Source organism: Phascolarctos cinereus, unplaced genomic scaffold (genome assembly GCF_003287225.1).
Source record: "Phascolarctos cinereus isolate Bilbo 61053 unplaced genomic scaffold, phaCin_HiC Scaffold_4;HRSCAF=312, whole genome shotgun sequence".
Classification (NCBI taxonomy): Eukaryota; Metazoa; Chordata; class Mammalia; order Diprotodontia; family Phascolarctidae; genus Phascolarctos; species Phascolarctos cinereus.
The window spans coordinates 430,642,231-430,650,657 of NW_027555847.1; the positions used below are offsets into that span (position 1 = coordinate 430,642,231).

Here is an 8,427-nt window from a genome sequence, read left to right on the forward strand (position 1 = left end):
ATAGTGATGCTTTGCAACTAAAGAGGAAAAAACCATTTTTAAACCTTTTCACCAATATAATAACTTGCATTTATAAATTTATTAAATGTCATTGTTACAATGATCCCATGAGCCAAGTACTACAAGTCCCATTTTACAGATGAGGAAACAGAGACCCTAAGAAAAACTAATTCATGTTCATAAGATTTCCTAAGTGGCAGAACTGACAGCTTGAAGACATCTCTTTAGAGTGAAATGATATCAAATGTATTGCAATTCCTATAGCATATCGCCTGTCCAGGTATTAACACAGGGATAAAATATTAGGGAAGGTAATATTACTTTTATTTCTAAATTTCTCAATATAATTTCAACAAATGTACCAGCCCCTCAAGGGATATTCCACCAATTCTCACTCACACTGCTGTGTTGATCCAAGTTCAAAGGTACTTTTTAGGTCAACATTCCCAAAACTATAACACACAAGCTACTCTCAGCGTACTTAACATTAATAGGTACCACTAGACACAGCTAAAAGAAAACAATTTATAAAGAAGGCATAAGAAAGGCCAGAAGTGCAAGGAAGGGGAGTTGCTGTGGTTTCCTGCTTCAATGGTGCTTGAATTGAACCCGCTGCTCGATTTTCACCTGGAGCTGCCCTTGCTCACCTCTCCACCTTCACCTCCACTAACCAACACTTCTTCCATCCTCCCGGTTGAGCAGCAGCAGCTCTCCTCCTCTCCCTCCTCCCACTCTTCCTTTCCACCTCCCCCTCCCCACAGTCTCCATCATCTTTGCCTTCATGAAGACCTCGTCTCCCTCTCAGGTGCAACAGAATTACCACCAGGCCCAGAGGCCGCCATCAACCCGCAGATCAACCTGAAACCCTACTCCTCCTACGTCTACCTGTCCATGTCTTACTACTTCAACCGAGATGATGTGCCAGGTATTTCCTACACCAATCCCACAAGGAGAGGAGGGAGCATGCTGAAAAACTGATGAAACTCCAAAACCAGCAAGGTGGCTGTATCTTCCTGCAAGACATCAAGAAACCAGACCGAGATGACTGGGAGAGTGGGCTGAATGCACTTGGAAAAAAAAAATGCACAAGCTGGCAACTGACAAGAATGATCCCTATTTATGTGATTTCATCGAAATCCACTACTTGGACAAACAGATAAAGTCCATCAGCAAATGGGTGATCAGGTAACCAACTTATGCAAAATTGGGGGGGCCCCCTGATTCTGGCATGGTGGAATATCTTTTTGATGAGCACACCCTTGGAGACAGTAAAAGGAGAGGTAAGCCACACCTGTCTTCCTCCACACTTGGGAACCGTAGGAGTGACTCCTAGTGTCTTTCAGTGCAGGCATATTTTGGTTATCTGACCTTTTCATAATCTGTACCAAAAAACTACCACCATTTACATCCCACTAAAGCTACTTGGTACTGATAAAAAAAAAAAGGCATAAGAAATAAGTAGCTGTAATAAATACCGCTCATAAACCTGGCATGTACTCTTCTCCAATTACACAAAATGCTAATAGGAAGAGTGAAAACAAACTTAGAAAACACAAATCATGAGACACCCATAGAGAAAACATGTGGCTAAGACAATCCATGCCTCAGATACTACAGGATTCTGAAATCCTTTTTCTTCTCTTGCTTAATTTTTTTTTGGGGGGGAGCAGGGGGAGAGGGAGGCAATCAGGGTTAAGTAACTTACCCAGGGTTACACAGCTAGTGAGTGTCTGAGGTAGGATTTGAGTTCAGGCTCTCCTGACTCCAGGATTGGTGCTTTATTCACTGGGTCAACTAGCTGCCCCATTTGTACATCATGGGGTGATATCTTGATTCCTATCTGAACTGGATTTAAGTGAGGCAGAGTTGAGCAAAGTTGTCAGCCTCACTCTCTCTTCCAGAGTCATTGAAGTCAAGGGGCAAGACAAAAATCAAGATGACTGTCAATTGCCCAGGATGCAGTAGATGACCTTGGCATCTTTGCTGTCTGATCAAGCTGTAAGCGCGTCACAGTGTCTGCCTCAACGGGCTTCATAGTCATTGGAACAAATTGTTCTCATTCACCCATTCCACCAGAGGAAGTCTTCTCATGCTTGGGGTAGACAATCTCCTAACTCACCAACATGGTTACCCTGAAGAAGGTTTAGCTCATCTGTCAAGACAGTTTTACTGGGCTGTGGCCACTGTGCATGAAACAGCTTCTTCTCTTGATGCCCTCACACTGTCCCTCCTTTGGTGGAGCATTCTTCTAGAAAGTAATCTGAGCTGGGCTCCTTGGGTCTGCTTCTCTTTGTTGCAGCTAAGATCATACTCCTTGGAGCCAGCTCCCCTGTTTTTTTTTTCTAAGGACTGTGTCTTATTTTATTTCGTGTTGTTTCTAAAGGCCACTGGGGAAATATCTGAACTTTGGCTAGCCAATGGCAAGCTGCCTTCTAATTTCATTGGAGAAGTAATTCTTTACACCTCATAAAGGCTTAATCTGCCCCTTATGTAATTTCACAGGTGGGATGGGGTGAAGTAGAGAGGGAGAATCAAGGAATATATATCATCATCAATTCTCCTTACTGACACAAATAATTAGCTGATATCTGACACTCTCATTACAGAACAAACTTTAGACTTTGTAAGATATTATGAGAAGATGTATCTATAAGCAGAGCATCTATTTTTTACTGAACTTTTGCTTGCATTTATTATGTAGAAAAACCATAAATTTAAATAAAATTTAGGCATAATTATAGCCTAAATTGTTCATATTAGAGAGTAGAAATATAAATTAATTTCATTTAACTAATTAATGGAATATTTCAATCTCTCATCTACTTTGCTTTTCATTTATATTTTCCAGTCCCAATTTCAATGGTCATCACATAACAACTAATCACTCTTATTTCTTAATGGTAATAGGAGAACATTAAAAAAAAATCCTTAGTGAATATGAAACTTAAAAGTTGAATATAATGTAATTGACAATCAGCTAGATTTAAATTGATGACCTTTTTAAAAAAATATCACTAGATTTTATTTTTATAAACAAATCAGGATAGTTTTATCTAACAATTCTGAAATTCCACAGACATTTCAGATAAATTTCTTTGCTCACAGCTCACAACTTTATCTAATAGTGAGGTGACAAAATACAGCTATCAATAAAATTAAGATGAATATGGAAGTATGAGGCAGTGATGAGCACTGTAATTCATAGTCTCAGAACCTGTCAAGGAAGAAAGGCAAAGCTTAATCCATTTTATCACAGAAAATAAATCTATCCATACCTTTCAAGTTATGGGGTTAAAACTAGTATAACTGAATAACAATCAAAGATATATGAAGAATAGAAAGGAAATAATTGTTTTAGTATTTTGTTATACTGAAGAATAAGACTTTCATATATAAGTGGGGAGGGGATGGAGAACTAACTTCTATAATGTATTACTTCAGTCCAAGGAGAGAGGTTTAAAGATGCCAAAATTATTATCAAATACTGGAAAAATTTGAGATGCTCTCTGAAATTTGTCATTCTAGGGCCCTGCTGTGCTATAGAGAAGCTTTCAAATGTAGTGTCTTATAATTGGTAGAAAATAGCGTAACATAATGTCAGAATTTCTGAAAGGTATAGCAAGGGTAGCACTTTTTCTTTTTCTTTTTAAAAAATAGAACTAATCTTTAGTTATGGTCTACACTTAAATTTTCTTCTAATCACTAAGTTCAATAATAATAATTATAATGAGCAATAATAGCTGTCACATAGTGCCAAGTTTATTAAATGCTTTGCATCCATCATCTAATTTGTTCCTTATAAGCACATAAAACATATACTTGTAGATTGGTTAGGCCTACAAAACATGTTGGTTCAATGAAAACTAAAGATAGATATGTTAGGAAATAACACACTAATATTTGTTTCTAGGATATTTTGCTATTAATTGGAGTTTATTTGGATTTGTTATCACATAATTATTCTTATTTTCTCTATATTTGAAAAATCATTGAGACAGAAAAATATCTTTGTGTTTCTACACAACTTCTCAACCACTCTCCCACCCACTCATAAATGTACAAGTAAACCTTCCAGCTCCCGCTGGAAATTTTGTGGTTTTTGGTGTCATGTAATAGCATTTTGTTCTTCACTTCTTTATTATATAGATAAAAGTATGAGGCATACCTAATAGTTTTATTTCATTTCTTTGTCCTCCCATCTCCACCAAGGTCTGCCAAAAAAAATTTTATATATATATATATATATACACATATATATGTATATATGTATATATATACATGTATATATGTATGTATGTATGTATGTATGTATGTATGTATGTATATATGTATGTGTGTGCGTGTATGTGTGTGTGTGTGTGTGTCTGTCTGTCTGTCTGTCTGCCAAGACATCTTATTCCAACTTTGTGTTTTCAATTATTGATTTCCTAGAGTGGCCTTAAAAGAAATTATTTTTTAACACATTTTGAATGAGAATAAAAACAACAGATTCCAAACATATATCAAGCAAAAGGTGATCCTTACTTGACATTAAGAGCTCAAGAGTGATCACTAAAGCAGTAGTTACATACTCTATAGGGATCTGTATTCGCGTAAAGCCTTTTACATAAGGTCTTGATCAGAAGTTGGCATTTCCAAAGGTCATGGAGCTCCTCAGCACCAGTCAATTACTGAACAAAAGGTACCACTGACAGTTTAAACACTTGCTGTGAAATGAGCCAAAGTACCCAGAGACACAGGGCCCTTTGGACAGAAACAGTTTGAAAACACTTCAAAAGAGTCCTACCAAACTTTTCTAGGCAGTTCATGTCTTCATTTTTTTTTCTTTTTCTTTTTCTGTTGAGGAGAAGGTAGATTGTTTTAGAATAATGGATCATAATTTCATTCTATAATACTCTTCAGGAAATCTAGCCTCTTTTTCTTTTGTGCTTACATTTGTAATTATCACTAGTTTCAAATATAAACATTAAAATTGAGAAAGCATAATGAATTAAAGTGTGAAAAAGTACAAAACCTAGCATAAAACATATTTAAAAACATAGAACCAAATGATTTAATGAAGACAATGAAAACGTGTATTCATTCTTTTTCACTGTTTCTGTCTGTTTATGATTAGTGCTTACCACAGTAGCTGAGGTACAGTAAGAACTGAATAAATAAATGGCTTGGTGACTGAATGATGGATAAATGGATATATGGATGAATTTTCTGAGATCATCTGAATTTTACTCCTTTTGCTTTGAAAGTTATTATTGATGTATCTTTCATCTTATATTTTTGATGGGGTTGAAACAGGAAGAATACTAGGACAAGTTGCTATCTTGCTATTATTATTTTATATTTAATGGCCTGTGTAGAGTTATATGAGTGAATAAAATAACTTTTTTTTTAATTAAAAAAGTATTAGGATATATGTCATCTACTGTTGGCTAAAAATATGCTTCTGAAAGCATTGTTAATGCAGTTCCAGGAGCTGATAGGAAAATAGGGATGACATGTACCTCTTCTAGTTCCTGTGTGATTTTGCCTTCTTTAGCTAGTTGTCTAAATTTCAGAAGCCTTTAACTCTATGTGAATTATAAATTATGAGAATTTGACATTACGTCTCTTAAGGAAAAAAATATTCTTAAATTTTAATGGATTAATTTTATAACTGGTCATATAAACTAAACATAGGTTTAGTCAGTAATGATTGTCCAGTTTCTATACAATTAGTTGTTTGAGATCACTAAACTCTATTTCTGGAATAAGGATTTCTCAGTTGTCAGTTCCTGAACATGAGGTTCTTTCTTATGTGTGATTCAAACTAGCAGGTCATCTCTTCCCAGTTTATTTGACAGATCCTATGTTATCATTGCTGTTTTGTTTGTTTTTAGCAGATAGTAGTAACTTGTTGAACTGTTTTTACTGTTTCCTTGAATAATCTATGTTAACCATTCTGGTGCCAGTGACTTGTTCCTGAATTACCATTTATAATCCTCTTCTTTTTGTTATGAGAAAGTGTTCATCTTTCTGTAACTACCTTAGGATATTTTATTTGATATTTCATTAGTATTGTATGCTTTGTGTATATTAAAATATTTTTCAAATCTTTTTTCATCTATTCTATTTTATCTATTTTGAAATTATATATTAAGACTGGCATGATATAATGGTTCATTATATTAAACTTATATTAAGTGTATTTCCCCTATTCAGCTTTGATTTCAACATTCTAATAAGATATATTTTTGTTATTAGAAGTAGTAGTATATTAATATTAACACTTAGAGTAGAAGTATACAATTCTCATTCTTTTGACTTTGCTTTAAAATAGTCTATAAAGGTATTTCTATATTATGTGTTTTACTGCTACTTTTTATGACATAATATTCCATCATATGTAGCATATTACATGAATCTATCAACCGTCATTCAATTATTAAGTATAGAAAATATTCCTAGATGTTTTGTGGGGGTAGGGAGTGCTTTTCAAATAACTCAGCTATTAATATTGTGTACTAATAGGCACATGTTTATGTGCATATATATGTATATTTACTCTGGTGGCATTATGGGAAAACAGGAACTCTGCAAACTATAAACTGATGTAAACATTGTGGAGAGTTAGTAAAACTGTATAAGAGTCACAAAACTAGTTACATCTTTTAACACGATGACTGTGTTGCTAGGAATTATATTTTAAAAAAAGGAAAAAGGCATTTTAATACTAAGATGTAAAATAGCAAAATTTTACATTTGTTGTTGTTTTGTTTTTGCAATCATGTCTGACTTTTCATGCCCCTGTTAGGGATTTTCTTGGCAAAGATTTTGGAGTACTTTGCCATTTCCTTCTGCAGCTTATTTTACAGATGAAGAAACTGAGGCAAACAGGGTTAAATGACTTGCCCAGGGTTACACAGCTAGTATCAAATAATTAGAAGGGAAAGTATTTTTTTGTTGGAGTGAGGTATGGATGATTGTTACAGATTTACTTACAAGTAGAAGCAGTTCTACACAGCATGAAATCCCATCAAATATATAAAGATATTGGGCAGATGACATAAATACTTGTGGCATCCAATCTACATATTTTCCTTCAACATGCCCATTGAATATATGTACCTGGGTTTTCAGCATGAAATTACAATGTAGAAGAGATTCAGAAGATACCAAAGAGGGGCAAGCTAGGTTGTACAGTGGATAGAGCCCTGGCCCTGAAGTCAGGAGGACCTGAGTTCAAATCCAGCCTCAGACCAAGCACTTAACACTTATTAGCTGTGTGATCCTGGGTAAGTCATTTAACCCCAATTGCCTAAAAAAAAAAGGGGGGGGATACTGAGACCATTTTGTTGTTTTTAAAGAGAAACCAGATATCATAGTATGTTTTAAAGTAAATATTGTGTCGCATATTTAAAGATAAAATACATTAAATCAATTTACTTTTTTTTTTTCAATTGTTTCTGACTCCTTGTGACCTTATGTTAAATCAATAAAATAACAAAATTTTTATGTTTAAAAGTGCTTTTTTAATGAATGAAGTATTAAATTTTATTTTTGTCATTCTACTTAACCTTTAGAAAGCCCAAATTTTGTTGAATAAAAAAATACATCTGATTTTCTGATGAGATGAATACACATTTCATGCCCTCTTCTAATACGGTTTGAATATGAAGATATAGAGATTGAAACTCTAGGAAATGTGGAAATTAAAATTAAATGGATTTTATGTCTCTTCTTTTTCTTCTTTGACAGCAAAATATTGACTACAATCAATCTCTAGTGTCAGTTCTGTTCCTGCATGTTATTACTTGTCTCAGAAAATGATAATTGTTCATCAGTAATTCCTAATACAAGAGGAAAGCACTAAAAATGAATTAAGCTTACAAATTTTCCCTTGGTATTTATAACTTTCCTGGACACTTTAAAATAATTTGAGTCCTAAAACTAAAGACCATCGCTATATTGGTTATGCCTAGAAGAAGGCATAGAGGGCACAGTTTGGATAAGATTAATTTTTTCACCTTTTCAGATCCCCCTTTATTTTAGTGCCTTCCCTTTGTTGATTATTTTTAGTTTATCCTATATATAGCTTGTTTATTATTAGTTGTTTACCTGTCACCTCCCCCATTAGATTTGAGACTAAGGGCCATTTTTCACCTCTCCTTGTGTCTTCAGCACTTAGCACAGTGCCTGGCACATGATAGGCCCTTTTAAGTGTTTATTAACTGACTGACTGTCCTCCCTTTGAGGAAGAGGGCAGAAATGACCATGCTAGTCTCTACCCACTAAGTCTCCATAGTCTGGACCTTCTTTTGACTCACCTCTTCTATTACCACCTGGGGTTGAGGAAAACCAAAAAGCACCTTGGTAAAAGCTGTACACTTGGATATAATGAGATTAACTCTTTAGGGTTTTACCCCAAACCAAGGTTCCTGTTCCAATTGG

The 8,427-nt window shown here is 34.7% G+C and overlaps 1 pseudogene; it reads left to right on the forward strand.

Annotated features, from left to right (window-relative positions):
* Nucleotides 1–781: 781 nt before the first annotated feature.
* Nucleotides 782–1,333, forward strand: LOC110217963 (ferritin heavy chain pseudogene; annotated as a pseudogene).
* The last annotated feature ends 7,094 nt before the right edge of the window (nucleotides 1,334–8,427 follow it).